This window comes from Vespa crabro, chromosome 1 (genome assembly GCF_910589235.1).
Source record: "Vespa crabro chromosome 1, iyVesCrab1.2, whole genome shotgun sequence".
NCBI classification, from domain to species: domain Eukaryota; kingdom Metazoa; phylum Arthropoda; class Insecta; order Hymenoptera; family Vespidae; genus Vespa; species Vespa crabro.
In genome coordinates, this window is record NC_060955.1 from 15,184,345 (window position 1) to 15,200,126 (window position 15,782).

Below are 15,782 nucleotides of genomic sequence, written 5' to 3' on the forward strand. Positions count from 1 at the left end.
TTGAGCACACTTTTTACTTGTCAAACGAACTAACACATCATTTCATAGAATACATATGGATATGCACGTACAAACACATCGAAGATGTCGATCATCATCACGTTATTTCGCCTCGTGCTTTATCGGAAAAGTTTTAATTTAGTTATTCACCGCCGATAACAACATTCAATATTCGATCGGTATTGCCAATATTCATACTCGTAGTCATTGCGCTCCTTGCTTTTCACCGAGCAATATTCCTCCTCGAAGAAATCTGCTTTAAAGATTCTGCCTCTCGTTCATCGAGATATAACCCACTAAACGCGATATATTCAATAAAAACGAAATAGCAGTCTCAAAAAATCATTCTTGATGTTTCACCATACTGAAAGAGAATGAAAAAATCCTTGGAGCTTTCGATGCTCTCGAAATTTTTATGGTGTTGGTACATTCGATAATTATTCATAGCTTCCTATCACCTATAATCAACTATATATCGACATTCTGTTAAGTCACTTAGAATTATGTTAGTGGAACAAGAAAAGTGTTAAACTAAGAGAAGCGGCAGACTTTGAAATCTCCTTACAACTATATATAAAGTTTTTATCGATAAACCAACATTAATGGTGTCGTCATAACATATAGTATAAAATCAGAAAAAGATCATAAAAAGATATTAACGCATTTCGTCTAGTTTATAACAATGACGTAGACAGGCATTATATATCTTTTAAAATAAATGTGTAGGACGAAAAGATGAATTTCGGTCGATCTACGTAGACATGTCAGGCGTTATCGGTGATTGTTGCCGTCGACTCTATCCACCTTTATCACCGATGGGTGAACTTAGAGAAATCGCTCGCTCTGAGGCATGTTCTACTTCAACTCTCAGAGAAATAAGAGAAGATGGAGATGGTCGAAAGGGCGAGAGACAAGACACCTCGACAACATCGAGCCATCATATGTCGTTTATATAGAAGAGCCTTGAGTATTTACGTAAGCAAACGAAGGTAACATGGAAACGAGATAGAAGTTTGAAGAGAAAAAATTCGAAAAGGAAGTTGCTTCTTGTTCATAATATTTACATGATTTTGAAGATTCTCGTTGTTCGTTCAAATTGATATTTGTATTGAAAAAATGTTTTAACAAAGGTTGTATTCTCTTTGATGATTCTTTTTACACTTATGAGTTGAGTATTAAATTTCGCAGTTTTCGAAAAATATTTTTCGGTAAACACCTGGAATCCTTCTCTTGCATTATAAGGCAAACATTACTACAGAATTCACTTCTATTTAATTTTTTGTCAAGTAACTGACGCAAAATAAACATTCAATATTTTACCAAGAATTTTTTTAGGAAAACCAAGGTCGTGAGAAATGTAAGAATTGCTTACGTCACGTTTATTCGCAATATATCAATATTCCGTATATTTCTTATCGAGTTCATAAAATATATCTTGAGTATGCTTATAAAAATAGATCTCTTAGCACGAACGTTTCTCGTGAAAAATAGACATGTAAACGACGGTACTCCGTGCCAATGAACTTTAACATTATCGGATCTTTATCTACTCAATTTAAAGGATCTTTTAAATGGAATAAAAATGTAAATGAAAATATTAAAAAGTTTCTTTCATTTTTTAGCGGATTCATTTAAGAAACAAGAGCAGATAACAAATGTTGAATAATAATTCAAGTCAGGTTTTCGAAAGCTATCGGAAAAAACCAGTATAATTCTCTAGAATGCATATAAAACTTTTATGAAGAAGACCATCGACGAAAAATCTGAGCCAACTGGTATTATCAATAACGATTACAAGGAATAGAAAAAAGAACGGAGCAATATCTGTCGATAATGGAAGCTAGCAGCAATCAATGTCCGATTTGTATCGGTAGTTTCTGATACAAAAAGCTATAAACAGTCTTGTATTTCAGTTTTGAGCATAAGAACGCGCGCAATGGTCTTTCGTTGTACAACTCAAGATCAAACAACCATTAAAAAGATTTTCTTTCTATACATTTATAAGAATTTACGTCATTAATTCTCAAGACTACAATTTTTGTTCTATTTTGGGCATTATGAACTCATTTGAAAGTTAAAAACGCTCTATACAAGATTATCGTTTTCAATTTTAGGAAAATGTTATTTTTTCTGTAAAAAAACATGTCTAAGAATAGTTAATTTTCAAAAGTAATTTTTATGCAAATAGAAGCCTTTTTTGAAAATTTGAAGTGATAATCTCATGTGAGAAATCTTTATTTTTGAATGAACCCTTGATCATCAAAATCGGACAAACAGGCTTTGTGTCATTAATTCTCATGGTCACAATGTTCATCCAATTTTGATGATGAAAAACTCATTCGAAAGATAAAAATTTTTTACACAAGATTATCGCTTCATATTTTGAAATAAAATTCTACTTGTGCGTAAATTACTCTTGAAAATTATCTATTTATAGATATCATTTTTGCAAAGAACAATCGGAAATATAATCTCATATAAAAAGCCTTTATCTTCCGAATAAGCTCTTGTGCACCAAAATCGGACAAAAATATTGACCATGAAAATTCACGGCGTAAATCCTTGCAAAAGCCTAAGAAGAAGACCTCCTTAAAAGGAAAATTATAAGAGGCTAATTGCAGGAGAAGGAATAAAAGTACACTTGCTGGCTAGATTAATATCAATAAATTATATACGATTGTGATTCCAACTTCGATCTTTTTCATAGAAAGTACATTTCACGACTTCTGATCTTTCCTTTTCTTTCTTTAACATTTTCTCTCTATTTTCTTCTCGTGCTCATTGCCTTACAAAAGTTTGAAGTTCGCGTGGAAAAGGCATTTCATAAGATTACTAGGGACAGTCTCTATATCGGACCTTTCTATTCGTATCATCCTTCTCATCGACTCGTTTTCCTCTCCTTCACTATCTATAATTTTCTTTCTCGTTCGTTCGAGTAAAGGACTGTGGTGATTCGATCGACAACGATGCGTCTGGATCGATGCTTGGATGCATTATTCATATATGCCGCTCTTCTTTTTTACTTTTTTCCTTCGTTTTACCGAAGCCCCTTTTCTTTACGGATCATTCGTTTAACAATCTCGATGTATTCTAACGAATGACTCCTTTTTTAGGTAACGAAACTCAGCTACAGACGAATAGTATCAGTTTTATATGATTCTTATGACAGTTTTATTATCAAAGTGAAAGAGAGATACAGAAAAGATATACGGACATGTTAAAGAAGAGATATATTAGAAGATATTTCAGGTACGTAAGAAGAGTAATCAGTTTTCATTATATAAAACCAAAGATAAAATCTATTCTTAATATTAAATTTTTGTTCATCGCGTTTTTGTAAGAAATCTGAATAAATAAATTAAATAATAAAAAGTAAATTTTATTTTATCAATATATATGTTCGAGTTAATCGAACTTGCTTAAGACTGTTGTCGATACTTCTCTTCTTACAAAAATAAAAAAAAAGGAAAAGTATTATTTAATCACGACGGGCGCCAAAGTTGGCTGAATAAAGAACACAAAGCACCTGCAGTACGTGCGTCATTGCTATATCGTTAAAAACTTGCCTCAAATATCCCGGTCGCATTGAAAGTTCCTCTTTTCAATATATGTATTGTAGCTGTACAACAAAGTAAATGCACATTTATTCAAACTTACATGATTACATGATTACATGATTAATTTCTGATAGGTGACACGTATACTTTATTCATCATACATCTGATGATACTATTTCGCGTCTAAACTGATATCACATGAACTAGACTATCAATATCCAGATGCATCTCAGTCATGCGATCTATTCGCTATTGTATCGGTAAGTACATTGTGTTCTAGGATTACGAATGCGTTTGGTAATAACAAATAATCATATTGATTAGTATTCCACTTTACGGATTGCCGTAATTGTATCAAATATTCTTAATTCTGACGTTTCCAAAGATATTATAAGTGTATAATATATTGATATATGAAAAGTCAATTGAACAATGAAGTGTCTGATTAAAAAATGTCCTGTCATGAGAGAAGGCAGATCCATCGGCAATGATAAAAATTAAGAATTGACGCAAGTTTTTTTTGCGATTAGTGTAAACGCTGTGCATAGCTCCTCACATGTAATAGCGTATTACTGATAATTTCATATAAATGAGTTTTTACAGACTTCACATTCGCTTCTGAAATACCGTATTACTAAGTATATAGAGTGGGCCAAAATAAAATGCCATTTAATGTTTTGCTCGGTAAGGTAGAATTCTGTACGGTTTCGATATAATCTATTATTTAAGGCTGTTCACATAATATCGCTTAAGACGTATATGATTTCAGCGACAGGTGTGGACAAAAAATGAACTAAAAGCGCGTTAGAAAAACCTATCCCTTCTCTCGATTCATTGTATCGGGTGTATGTCTGTATAAATAAATACATTGTAGCTCTCACGGTTTTGTCGAGCATGAATTAAAAAACTGAGTTAACAATGAAACATCAGACAATGTATGATCGTCAATTTTTACAGAGTGGCTGGTACAAAGTCAATACCGTAAGAGAAACGGAATGTACGATTTCTAGATAGACGTTGATGCTCTTTGCATACTCGAATTACTTTTCTATACCTGTCTACAACGATTTGTCATAATAATAAACTAGTAATGATATTATTTAGAAGAAACTAATAGGTATATTTACGTCATTCGTTCTTCGTTTATCTTGCCATATTGCTTAGTTTCGAGTATTTCTTTTAAATCTTTTTAAAAATCAACAAAGAAAGAAACTCGACAAAATAACTCGAGCGTTGCTTTTCGCTGCGCAACAACAAAGTTCCGATGAACCAAAGACAAAAATAAATTCGTGACATCCTGCATTACATCATAGGCTATTGATAATATTTATGGATCAATAGAGAGATAACATTATACACAGTAACGTGAAAAATGAAAATCATTTCTCCCATAGTATTTGTTATACGTATAATCATAATATAGAAAATATATAGAAAATATATATAAATATAATAATAATAGAAAATATATATAGAAAAATATATATAAAATGTAAATATGTGAAAAAAAAAATAATATGGAAAGGACAAACTCTTAAAGAAAAAGTTATTGCTTTGGTTTGGTCTAAGTAATTGTAGAATCCTTGACTTTTTTCGGAAGATTCAAAAATCATTAAGAGAGATAAATCATTAAGAGAGAAAATCACATTAAGAGGCTGATCGTAAAACTTCCTTTACGAAGTTTTTCAAGGCGGATAAAATAATTAGAATCTTTTTTAATTTTGGTATCATTTTATTAATATTTTGAAGTACACTTCGAATTTTTTTTAAGTCGTTTCCGATGAAAATGTCTAAGTTATAAGCTGCCGTCCGAAGGTTGTTGTCGGAGTTGATTATCTGCATACAATGTGGAGGTCACAATTTCGACCTGAAAGCAAAATGGTATATTTCCTACATTACTAATATGTTTTCTAAAAATATGAACTACACTGCAACTGAAAATATTGAAAATTGAATGTTCTAAGAGTATTTTAAAAATGTTTCAATTTTCATCATTTTTTTGCAATTATTTTGTAATAAAAACACTTTAAATTATGATATCATTTTGAAAGTTTGTTCATGTCCTTCGTAATTAAATAAAGAAAAATCTCATCTTTTTTATAACGATTGGTCAATAACTTTTTAACTTAAAGTGCACGCAAGTCAAAAAAAAAGTCGTTTCGAGTAAAACGCGTTTAAAAAAAAAATTACCGAAAACTAGAAATTTTAAATAGTAATCAATTACATAAAGTGTTTATCGGTTAGTTAGCGATTCCAGCACCATACAACAATCCTTCTTCTTCTTCATAATTATTATTTAGAACTTGCACTTCCTCTTTTTTTCCTTTCCGAACTTTTTTAGTCTCCAAATCGCTGCGTTTATTTTGTCAGTTCACACGCTGTTCATACATTGTTGTGCGTAATTGAAGTTCCACGGGCCAACTATAATCTTCAACTCATTCATGACCATAGAAGTGCTGAATTTCCTTGTTGAATAAACCAACAGCTAAAAATGATTCTACTTTGATTATTTTCAGTTCAGAATGCAAATGTTTTGGAGCCAAACGCCAAACTGTTAAGTTAAAACTTTTGTTTGCACTGAAACTTTGTTGAAACAATAGCAAAGCAAGGGATTCACAGTCGCATTTTCACTGGTAGCTTTATAAAGTTTTTTCTACACTAGCACTTTCATTTTTGTCGACACTTTCTTTGTTGGTATATCGATTTCCATGGAATAAATAATCTCTTATGTGGTCTATTGCATTGATCACTGGTTTCATGGTTACTTTTTGGATAGCAAGACATTTTCCTCTTGTAATTTTCAACATACGCGTGCAAGATCAAAGCTAAACCGATTCTCCTACTGCAATACAATCGAAATAATGCCGACACTTCTAGTTTCTTCTACACAAATCCTCTATAGTGAGCATTTGTAAAGAAAAACATCTAGTGAGAACTCCTTCCCCTCATAATATCTCATAGTACAGTGGTATTAAACCAGATAAGTAAATAAGAAACCATTTTGTGCGATCGCTTTGAAACTTTGGAAACAATCTCCAATAGTTATACTAACAATTTATGCAATAAAAAAAATTTGATTTTTTGAATCATCTAATGTGATTTTTCTCCTTAAGCGGAGCCTTAATCATAATATGATTACGATTATATTTTCATCATACATCAAAACAGCTTCTGAACTTATGACCAATATCATTTTGCACATTAGATTGAGATATAATTTATGTTTTGTCCATACCTGTTGCTGATGTCACGCATGTTTTCAAGAAAATGTGATGAACAATCTTAAGGCTATTTATCGAATATTGCTCAAGACATGTTTAACTTCAGCAACGCAATTGGGTGCCGGAAACAAATGAACTAAAACGCATTACAAGAACCATGTATCTTCTCTCAATTCATCATATTGATGTATATTGCCGTATAAAATAAAACGTTTAAACGAATTTAGGAAGGAATTTGTGGATAAATCGCTGACTACCTCAGGATGCATAATTTTCATAAAAAAATATATATATACTTTTTCATCTTATATCGCGAAATTTTAATAGAAAAAGAATAAGCGTAGTCTATGCTGTATCTAAGAATTCGCGACTCTGTGTTTCAGCATGTAACGCTTTATAATATTTGTTCCGCACGATAGATCATATGAAAACAAATGTTTAGCCGATAATATAATGGTATGTCATTGATAAAGTGTCGTGTTTGCTAATTGCGCCTATTCTCTTATAGGACTAATCCACTCTATACTACTTCATCTAGTACTACTACTACTACTCTGATAATAATAATAATAATAATATTATTATAATATAATATAATATAATAATAATAATAAAAATGTACAATACTTAAATATTATTTATATATATCTAGAAATTATTTAATACTTTTTATATTATAATAGAAAGACAATTAGCTTTGACCAATCATGAGTAAGAAACAATATGGAAACAGTTGCATAACAATCATAAGGTAGTAAGACAAAAAGAAACGATAGTGGACGAAAATAAAAGAAATGTTTCATACTTTTCTTTATATTTCGCGTTTGTATTAGCTTTATTTAGCTTTTTTTATCTAACGATAGGCGATCATGTATTTAATTATCAAGGACATGATTTGTTGAGAGTTTGCACGTCAATTCAGCACGTAAAATGATATATTTTTCCTTCTTTTATTGTCATAAATTACAGTGATCATATGTGTCATGATGTATATAATATAAGTATATTTTTTTGTTTTTTCTTATTACTGTTCTTATGATTATATTATTATATTGCATATTATTATTATAGTAACAGTAGTAGTATTAGTAATAATATGAAGTAAAATCCTACAAAGGAAACCATAATAAAATAGTACTGGGAAAAAAAATTTATGCTCCTACATATAGTTTATCAGAAATTGCAATGATATATTTTCTTTTTTTGTTCATTTTCAGTTTAAATACTACCAAATTACAAGCAGCATTTGCACTTCTACGTAACGAAATTTCAGTATTCCTAATTCGTTCAAAACTGAGTTGTTGAACCGAGTTAATTTTTCATTTATTGTGTCTTGAGTTCTCAACAACGTCAAGGCGTTCATTTTTCCGAATGAAGTTTCTGACGTTTACGAGAAACTGCGTTTGAGTATCAATATCGCCGTAAATTAATGTAACACCGTAATCAACTCGTTTTAATTATGTATAACATTATCGAATCTATTTTGAGAAATCAAAAGTCTGTTCATTACCTTTCGCTCGAAGTATGCGTGACTTTAGCGACAGGTATGGACAAAATATAAACTACAAATACAAGCGGGGAATGCTGTCCACATCATGCATCGATGTACAAGCTTGTTTGGTTATTTCCCTCTCATGCGTATATAACAATTGGTTTCATGTGGGTAGAGTAGTTATGAACTCACTTTTCAGTCTTTCATAAGTTTTCTTGATGGCAGCGTGCGTCTCGCAGTTTCATGCTAGATATGATGTCGGTATGCATTTGTTTCATAACAAATGTATAAAAAATAAGAAATATAATTGACACACATAATAAATATTATATAAATTTGCTATAAAAAATAAAATTTTTTCTTACAAGATTTTATAAAAAATAATTAGTGAATACTTATTATATTTATATATATATATATATAATAAGTATATAATTATATTATATATATATAAGTATATAATTATAATATATATAATATATATTATTATATTATATATGTAAGTATACAATGATATTATATATATAATATATATATTATTATAATAATAGTATTAATAATAGTAATAATATAAACTGGTTCACTCCTACAGAGAAAACCATAACAAAATAGCTCTGGGAGAAAAATCTCGTAAATAATAGGAAACGAACTCATATTTTGATCTTTATTAAAAATAATATATAACATATATGTTCACTAATTATTAATATCGAAAAAATAATCGACAAATGTATATACTTTATATGTATTTACATTAACAAAATTATACTGCTGTTGTGTCCTATCTAGCACAGATCACCGCGAAACTCACTTTAGTTACCAATGAAGGAAATAAATATAAGAGATTGGATAGTAATACTTTACTAAATTATCAAAAATAAAGAATAAAGAGAAAATTAGTTCACTATTTTCGTTTACATCGATACAATAAAATAAAACCACGGGAATATCATTTTAGCTCCGAACCTACAATTCCTCAATTACGAATCCAAACGTTTGCCAATGAGCTACTGTATATATTGTTTGTAGAATCTTTATCTTTTTAGTCTATAAAATCTAAAAGAAACTACAAATTTTTCCAAAATTTAACAGTATTTTAAAAACTCAAATCTATTGACATAAACGATTAGACAACTATTTCTTTACTTTTGCCATAGAATCATTTAGACAAAACTCATTAGAATGATCGAGTGAGTTTTCGTAACTTTTTCATGCGAGCATCGTGAAACCTATTTCTTTGCTTTTGCAAATGTTCAAAAAATCTCAGTATCGGCTATTTACTCATACAACTAATTGGTACTTCAGGGATATAAAACATACATCGTTCAAGCGTGATATGAAAATCAGTAGTGGGGATACGAACTTCTTTTTTGCCTCAAATTTCGAAGTGCAAGACTTTTTCTTTGCGATAAATATTGAAAATATTTACGCCATTAACCCTTTCATGGGTGCCGTCTATATACGGCAGTCACTTGGTTTACAGAGGCTGTCGCCAACAATATACAGCGCAGACTTTATTGTTGGGTAGGTAAAAAGGAGATTTTTATGTTATCCACTATGCACTCAGATGAATTCGTAAGTATACCAAAACGTTTTATAAAAGAAGAAATAGTACGAAAACCAGCTTGTATACGTGATTATAATAATTTCATGGGAACAGTTGATAATACCGATATGATACTAAGCACAATTGCTTCAACACGTAAAAGTACAAAATAGTACAAAAAATATATCATACACATGATAGATATGTGTGTATGGAACGTTTATTGCTTATACAATGAAGACCGTGACAAGATGAAGTCCCTGTTTTAAAATTTATCATACTATAAAAGATTATTAAAAAATAATATGGACTAAATACTATTAAAACAGATGTAATTCTCGACCAATTTTAATGAACGAGGTCTCATTTTTAAAGACGAGGATTTAATCTACGGCGCATTTTTGGCGGAGTTTTGAAAAAGCTTTTTATTTGTGCATAAACTATTTTTGAAGAAATACCATTTTTTTAACACGATTTTGTTTAAAGAAAATAAAGCTTTTTCAAAAATTGGAAAAATATATGTCCTAGATTAAAAATGAAATCATATTCATCAAAATCTGTCAAAAATTATGTCTGTTCTCATTGATGCCCATTTCATAGTAAACCATTATAAAAGCAGGGTAAATGAATAGCCTTAATCTTTATTTACTGCATCTATGTAAGGAATCCGAATGAATAAATCAAATAACGAAAATTAAATCTTTATTTCATCAATACATATGTCCATGTTGATTGCTTACTTAAGACTCTCACCACTTCATCTCTTTAAAAAAAAAAGAGAGAAAGAAAATATGTTGTTTGATCACGACGAACAATGAAATCGACCGAATAGGCGACGCGAAATATCGACTCTCACGTGCATTGCTTCTATATCGTTAAAAACTTGATCTTCTTGAGCATTCTAAAGAAGTTTTCTAGATGCATTACCTAGAAGCGTTTTGCCTAGTTTGCCTTGTCTTATATTCTCAAGTAGAAACTTCGACATTGTGTATTGGAAGAATTATACCTAAGACTTATCCTCGGAATAAGACGATGAAACATCTCTAGGGAATAAGAAAGTTTGAGAATTGACTGTGAATCTACTTGAAACATACATAAGAGAGACAGAGACGAGAGCTAATTTTACATTCATCTTCGTAGCAAATTATTCGCGCGAGAAATTCTTAACGAACGAGGGAGAAGGTTGTTCGGTAACCAAAAACATTGTTGACGCACACGTGCGCGTCTCTTCGTAGCACTTTATCTTAAGGGTTATATATCACATATGGAAATATTTATCCGGAACCTATTGGATATTAACTAACAAAGCACATAGATAAAAACTCGTGGCTACCTTTATCTGGGCCTAGGCATTTTTAGTAAAATATCTCGGTTTTGATAATATGTCAATCCGGCCAATAACGAAAGTAGACGCCTAAGCTTGATAAGCCAAAGATTATCTGGCTTCTAGCTTTGTAATATCCATTGTCATACTCTAATCACACGATCATTAGAACAAAGGGGGCACACATGGAATGTTTAAACATTTCAATGAATTATCCCCGACCAATGGGTATTTATTCTTTCCTTTTCCATATTTCAAACTCCGCCCTTTACCAATCTCATTTTAATCTGCGTGGATAGTTCTAAAGAGGTCAAAAGAGCAGTCAAGCCACATCTTTCAAACTCACGACATCTAAGCTCTCAAGCCTCCTTCAGAAGCAAAAAAAAAAGAAAAACGAACTCAACTGTCTATACAGTTTACGATCGAACGATACCGAAAATCACATTAAATGTTCGATTGAAAGAAAGATAAACGCCTTTTAAGTAGAACAAAAATAAAAGGTACAATAAATAAACTTATCGGATTGCGAATTTTGTTTGTTTTTAGAATTTCCTTATTCGAATATTTGTGACTAGAAAAGAAGTCAAATAGTGAAAATAAGAAGTAAAAGACACTACTCGCAGCTTTTTCGAATACACTCTCGATCAGCAGATAAAAGCCTCTATTCATCCTAGTTTTCTCTTCCTCCTCTCTTTATCTCTTTTTCTTTATTTTTCTTTTTGTTGCGAATTTGAACGTTTAGTCTGAACTAAATAATCGGAATTAACTCAGAGTTTAGAGTTGAAGCTGGATTTCGAAGTTCAAGCTTCTTGAAAATGGAAATGGAACTTTGGCTAGTTTGATTCTTTATTCGAAATAAGACATATTAGGAAAAGCGATTTCGTTAGTTTCGATTTTATTGATTCAACGTGTTATGTCGAATTTGTGATTAGAACTAGAGAGGATTAATTATTAGATGTACCGAAAAGTTCTGTCCGTTCTAATTACAAGTTTCAACAAGTATGCGCATATTCATTTGATGCATATTTGGCTCTCTTTTTTTATCACCGAATGTATACATACTGACCTAGCGAATGAACTATAACGAAGATGGTTCATGTTAGTATTAAATGAGACGCGATCGTGTACCCATGGCTATTGATAAAATTCATTTACGCCACTGTATTTTGTATGAATTCCAACAAGAAAGAAATGCTATAGAAATGTGTAGAAATTTATTGAAAGTGTTTGGTGAAGGTATAGTTTCTAATAAAATATGCAGAAGATGGTTCGAAAAATTTGAAATAGGTGATTTCGACCTTTCTGATAAGCCAAGCTCTGGACGACCATCTTTGATCGACGACGATATTGTCAAGATCATTAGAGCAAAATTGCGGAAAGGCTTGATTCATATCAACAAACCATTTCGGACCATATTCGGAAACTAGGATTGGTATGGAAATATTCGAGATGGGTGCCACATGAGTTAAGTGAGAAGAATTTGAATGATCGAGTCATCATATGCACATCTCTGCTTGCACGGAACAAAATCGAACCCTTCTTGGACCAGATGATAACTGGGGATGAAAAGTGAATTATCTATGAAAATATCGTAAGGAAAAAGGCATATTGTGAACGCGGAAAACCTGCCCCCTCCAACTCTAAACCGAAGTTGAGTCTTAATAAGAGAATGTTGTGTATATGGTGGGACATTCTAGGACCAATAGATTTTGAGTTGTTGAAACCGAACGAAAAGCTAAAGTCGAAGAAGTACTGTCAGCAATTGGATAATTTAAAAACAGCACTCCAAGAAAAGAGGTCGGCGATATTCAATAGGAAGAAGATCATATTGCTTCATGATAATGCCAGGGCACATACTGCTTTGGAGATCCATCAGAAGCAGAGCTAGGCTCTCTGCCAGAATCCTCGCAGAGCTAGGCTGGCAAATTCTGTTGCATCCACCATACTCCCCGGACCTAGTACCCTCCGATTATCACTTGTTTCTGTCCTTACAAAATTTTTTACAGGGCAAAAAATTCAAAAACGAAGAAGATATCAGACAAACATTGGTTCAATTTTTCGCCTCTAGGGATAAGGCATTTTTAGGAAATGGCCAAATTCTCATCACGTTGGCAAGAAATCATAAATAATGATGGCAATTATATTATTCAATAAAGTTTATTTAAGATATGAAAAATTTATTATTTTGTTTTATTCTAAAAACGGACAGAACTTTCTGATAGACCTAATATTTTATGAAATTTGTTACTGTTTGTTAAATGTAGTTATGATTAGGTAACTCGGTATACTTCTACGCGCATTATCAAAAATTCAAATAGTTATTAAAATAGTTATTCTGAAGAGCTGGCAAGAAGTTCCACAGGATGGTGTAAGGGCAAAAGGGGTACTCTGGAAGTCCATCCCATACGTACCTTTGACACTCTCATGATCCCTACTATTTGATCTTTACTCTTACGATACACTCTGTCATAATAATACGATTATCGTATATAGAATTTATACTGAAAACAAAAATTTGTTTTCAATATATCTTATTCATTGTCTATGTCATTATTGTTATTTAATTAGTATATGTGACTTTCTCCGCAATTAGCATGATAGAACCAAAAATACGTGTGAGAGGAGACGTCTCCTTCCATTCTGACCAATTAGCATTCCTTGCCTAGAACTTCTTTCAAACTCTGCACAGTACTAGAAAATTTTAGGATTAAAAAAGGACTTTGCACTGAGCAAAACCATTAATACTTGTTACAATTTTATAAATGATACATATATTCTCCACTTACAATATTTACATCTTGTAACATTAAACGTGACTCTAATACATTAGTAAAAACAAGTAAAAAAAGATATTTTCAATTTTAAAGACAGTTCTCGTAGATACATACGTTAAATGGAGCAAACTTCGAACGAGTTGTCTACTGTAAACGTACAACTCCGGATACGAGCGACGTATAACTCTCGGCTTTATGGAAAAAGTTGTCCCGTAAGATTTTGAAGACGAAGAAAGTTGAGCGTTCCACAGATGCACCGTGACATTTACGTACAACTTAAGAAGATTTAAGAATCGAATCCACATGTAAGAAAACGTAAATAGGGTAAGAGTTTCGGATTTGAAGAAAGTTTGCTTGGAAAACGATAAGAGATAGAAGAGGAAATATATACGATAAAAAGAGGGAAAGAAAGAGAGAAGAGTGAAAAGTTGATGAGAAATCTAACGAATGAATATGAATTGATTTGTCACGTATCGGCTAATATTTTGAGTCCTTACTTTCGATATATCGTTATACTCGCGCGATAATTTATAGCGATGATTTGACAAGAACGCGTCTAAACGCACAAAGCGTTCCTCGTCAAGTTTCGCGATTAATTCGTAATTACGGTGTACCGACTGCCGTACGGATAAATGGAAAACACATTATGTATATCGATTGACGTGCTTGCTGCGCCATTAATATTTAAAGGCTTTTGCATGGAGGTAAAATCCCTGAATGAAGATACGAGAGAGCATGATCGAACGACACGATGATAATCCAGAAGCTCTGCTTGTCACTGCAGATATCACCGAAGTTAGTATATAATCGAAGATGACTAGAACGTCGATAACCGGTGAACAACATTGTGGAAACATTGGTATTGGACGACAACGTAGTTGCGATAAGTGTTCTTCGGACAATCGATGAATGATCTGTTGTAAAATCGATCTCGATCAGAATAAATTTGAGATTGTTAAAGGATTTTTGTAAAAAATGATAAAATTTCATATTTCGTTTCGCTAGAAAAATAACTTTTTGTATTTTACTTTTAATTAATATTTCGTTCTGATTATTATCAACACATACGAGCAAAATATTTTTTTATTATTTCATCGTTTTTACATCGTAATAATAGTATCGATTAAAATAAGTATCGATTGAATAGAAAAGGACGACCGACAACTGAGGAATGGCTAAGAGAGTTATCACTAGTAGGATTTTATCATCGTGGAGACCGAGCAACATGGTACATGGCCCAGCGATAGGCGGCTGTCGATAATTGCAATAAGCTAATAGCAGTATACGTATATATGGGTTGCAATATAACATCGTTGAGTTTACAGCAAACAACGTGCTGAGAAGTATTTCGATTTGTTCGTGGTGATCGTTGAAAACATTATTTCCGACAATAAAATTTTGAAAGACCTTATTTCTCGCATAATGTAATTTCAAAGATTATTGTTCCGCGATAATATATAAGAAATATCTTATTTAAATCGTGTGCTCGTGTGCAAATAATTGCATTTCGATTGCGTATATGTATGTATTGTTTTTTTTATATGTATGTATTACGTCAAGTACCAAAAATCGGCACGAAATTTCCGGACAATTCAATACAATAGTAGAAGTACGATCAAAAATTGTACAAAATTATTATTCATTTTATATAGTACATTGTTATACTTATTACAATATGTATACGTATATATTATTATATTATAAAGGTAAGCAGGTGAATTTAACTTGGGATGAGACTCTAAAGTAAGAACATAATTTCAACTTAGTACGTAGTAGTTCCTTTCTCGTGAGGTTAAAACATCTAAAACCTGTCGTAAAGTAATAGTATCGTTAATCAGATCAAAGATCAAAACAGAGCCAAAGAGAAA